Source organism: Pundamilia nyererei, unplaced genomic scaffold (genome assembly GCF_000239375.1).
Source record: "Pundamilia nyererei isolate P.nyererei 1_Seehausen unplaced genomic scaffold, PunNye1.0 scaffold00163, whole genome shotgun sequence".
Taxonomy (NCBI): Eukaryota; Metazoa; Chordata; class Actinopteri; order Cichliformes; family Cichlidae; genus Pundamilia; species Pundamilia nyererei.
In genome coordinates, this window is record NW_005187564.1 from 3,522 (window position 1) to 7,532 (window position 4,011).

The following is a 4,011-nucleotide window of genomic DNA, read 5'->3' on the forward strand; positions in this document are numbered from 1 at the left end:
AGAGATGCACATCACCTAATATGCTTAATTGGTAGTAGGCTTTCGAGCCTATACAGCTTGGAGTAAGACAACATGCATGAAGAGGATGATGTGGACAGAATACTCATTTGCCTAATAATTCTGCACTCCCTGTATATCAAAAAAGTAAATGGTTATGTTCTCTTCTTTGTGAAGCAAATTGTGAAAAGGAGTAACCTGCCCTGTCCCTGGCACGACCTTAAGGAGCACTGGTACTTAATCAATTAAAATTAATAATACTGTTCCAGCTGATGATTTGTACAAATGATACCATTTATTTGAAATGTCTCCACTCAATTTGATTTGCTTTTGAATAAAAATAAATAAATTAATAAATAAAGACTGGAACGTCCTAACCACAGAGCAAAGATCAACAAAAAGCAGCCAAGCATAACTTGTGGGTCTTCAAGGTAATTTAAAAACAAAAATGTCATGCTATTTATAACATCAGCTGTACCCTATCCTTGTAAACTATAATGGATCTTGCCTTCTGTATACATTTTCCTTTAAGACACCTAAAACACATTTATTAAAACATTTTATAACTAAAGGTGTTACTGTTGGTACGAGTCTAGAGTCATTTCTAAGAGTCAATGGAATTTGGACTGAGTAGCCACATAGCCACCAGTAGCTTTCCCTGACTCTCACGTTCTCGTGTGACGGATTGTTATCATCCTCATCTAAACTACATACTGGTTGACTATTTTCATCCTCTCTCTCGGCTTGCTCTGGTTCAAACTGGAAAGGTTGAAAAGAAGCCATTTCCAGTGCACTGCAAACTGTGAACTCGATGCGGTACAACCGTGTGACGTCACTACCCAGAATGCATTGAGAAGTAAATGACAATGGCGGCCTACTGGTAAATCGGTTTTGTATAAAATGTGCGTAAAAGGAAAACATTTGACGTATTTTAATGCCACATATATGTTGTTGAAAGCACAGTGCATATTTTAGCGCAAACATGTGTTAATAGGGTTCCCTTTAAGGGTGTCCTACTCCCTACCTTTACAGGGACTTCATTCTTCTATGTAGCGTCATATAAAATAATTAATTAACAACAGTCTGTGGTTCTCTCATGAGGCTGGATGAAGTGGGCAGGATGGAGGATCTAAAGTGCAGACTCTCATACGAAAAATAAATTAAAAAGCAGCTTCATTGCTGGACTTAAGCATTTCACATGGTGAAGAGCAACTGCGTATTATTCAATCTAACCAGTAAGTAAAGTCTGTAGAGTAAGGCGTGTGCTGCTGTCATCACCATGGCACCATGAACAACTACAAAATTGAACTTAAATCCATCTTGTCTTGTCCTTTAGTCATTTTTTTTCTTGTTCCATAGACCAACAGAGGCTGAATTCCCAGGTGTGTGTTTTGTTGTTGAGCCAAAGGCAGTAATTAACAGGAGGTGTAGAGGAAGAGCAGATAGTGTTATGGATGTAGCTACAGCAGCTCTTTCCTCTGTACACTCACAAGTTGTTACTTGTGAGTGTACATCAGAAAGTCTACATCAGAAAGTACATGGTTTTTCATATCATGGATAATGTGCATAATGTAAGAAGTTTCATTCTATTAGGATTTAATGAGACGATTAATTTCAGAGTACCCCTCTTCTCAGTTACTTTACTGTATTACTGTGGGATTTTGTTTTTCAATGTCTCTCTTGTGCTGCTTATTGTCTTGGATGTAAACCTGCATGAACCTATGTACATTTTTCTAAGTAGCTTTTGCATTAATGCACTTTATGGGTCCACAGGTTTCTACCCAAAATTCCTTTCAGATTTACTGTCGCCTTCTCAGACAATCTCCCATGAAGGGTGCCTTTTACAAGCTTTTATCATGTACTCATCTGTCTGCTGCAATTCATCCATTTTAGCTGTCATGGCCTTTGACAGATATCTGGCTATATGTCGACCTCTGCACTACCACTCTTTCATGACTAAGAGGAGGCTCTCTCAGCTGGTGTGTTTCTCCTGGCTGACACCTTTCTGCATTTTTGCCATCAATGTTGTGCTTACAGCAAGACTCAAGTTATGTGGTACGAAGATTCAGAGAGTCTTATGTCTAAACTGGTTAATTGTTAAACTTGCTTGTCCTGAAGCTGACACCTTTTCAAACAACATCACAGCATATGCAACAGTTATCATTTATGTGTCTCATGGCTTTTTTATCATTTGGACTTACACCCATCTTATTAAAACATGCGCAAAGTCCAGAGAGGACAGGGCAAAGTTTATGCAGACCTGTGTGCCACATCTGACCTCTTTGATCACATTCCTGTCTGTAGTTGTTTTTCAGTTTGTGTACATGCGATTCGATTCCACAGATTTGCCTCAAAGCCTCCAAAATTTCATCGCTACTGAATTTGTGATCATCCCTCCACTTATGAATCCTCTCATATATGGATTCAAACTCACCAAAATACGAAATAGGATTTTGGGTTTAGTTTGTTTTAAAAGAAAATGAAAAATAAAAAGACAGCAAAATCACAAAAATGTACATTATTTTGTTGAATATGACTGATAAGAGCGGGCCTCGCAAAACCAGCTAACAATGCAACATCTTATAGAACTGTTTTACATGTTATATGTGTGAATACAATAGACTTTTGTATATTAAAAGCTTAGGTTTAGTGTGGTCAATTCTTTCAGTGTTAGCTTTTGTATTAATATTATTTTGTAAAGGTTTTTATCAAGAGGAGAGATGCAACACCATTTGACCTTAGAACTGAAGAAGCTTTTCGGATGAGAGGTGAAACGTCTTCAAGCAACTTAAAGAAGTCCAGACGCTTTTCTTTCCAAGCTCCTTAGACTACGATGACCTGGATGACTGAGAACCTTCACAGACAAACCAGGGTTTATAGGGTAACTCTAGGGTTTATCTATATATTCCCTTATTTAAAAAGTGTCTGTGTGTGTTTTATTGCTCTCATTTTATATAAAATGGAGATGTGATGTATTAGACACAGAAAGGGTTCATGTTCATATTTGTTTACCGTAGGTAGTTTAAAAATAAACTATAAACTGAGATAATTGACAATTTAGTCAAAATTAATTGAACAGTAATGTTGTTGACTGAGAGTCTGTGTCTTCAGAAAGAGTTATATTTTTATTGTTGCATGTAGTTTAAACATTTTCCCCTTGAGAAACACCACCACTAATAATAATAGACCCAAGCTTTTAATTAGATAATAATAAAACTGGAGAAAGCAAACTGGAAATGAACCAAAAAATGGCATTTTAAAAAGTAAAAAAAAAAAAAATGAAATGAATGAAACATACAAAGCATATAGCATACATTATCTGAGGTGGTATATTTACACATACAACATGCTAATAAAATGCTATAAGATGCTGCATTTTAGTGTATCTTATGAGGCCTGCTCTTATCACTCGTGCAACAAAGTAATGTAAATTTTTGACATTGAACCTTATTATCTTTTTTCAAATTTGAAAATAAAAAATCTATCCTCTTTAAGAATTTCCACCTTACTATGGTGAAGTGGATTGTGTGTCCCATTGACTTCAGGGGCTATGTGCCTGGCTGTGTTTTTGCCTGCTGGCTGTTTGAAGGGCCAAGCAAAGAACGATTCAGATGAAACCTTATAAGAGGAAAATCAAAGGAACAGTTTACGAATTCCCAGGTGTTTGTTTTATTGTTGAGCCTAAAGCAGTAATTAACAGGAGATGTAGAGGGAGGGCAAACATTGTTAGGGATGTAGATCCAGCAGATGTGTGCTCTGTACACTCACATTTTTATTCAACTAAGAAGATAGATGTGTTCTCTTGTCACGGATAATGTGTCTAATCTAAGCAGTTTCATTCTGTCAGGATTTAATGAAACAGTGAGAATATAATACCCCTCTTCTTATCCGTAAGGCCAGTTATGTTGTGGGGATGGAGCTGGACTCCCTCAAGGTGGTGTCGGAGAGGCGGATGCTGTCCAAGATAAAGACAATGTTGGATAACACCTCCCACCCACTCCATGACATGCTGGT

At 37.1% G+C, this 4,011-nt stretch overlaps 1 pseudogene; it reads left to right on the forward strand.

Annotated features, from left to right (window-relative positions):
• The first annotated feature begins 1,550 nt into the window (after positions 1–1,550).
• Positions 1,551–2,483, forward strand: LOC102199306 (olfactory receptor 142-like; annotated as a pseudogene).
• Positions 2,484–4,011: the final 1,528 nt, after the last annotated feature.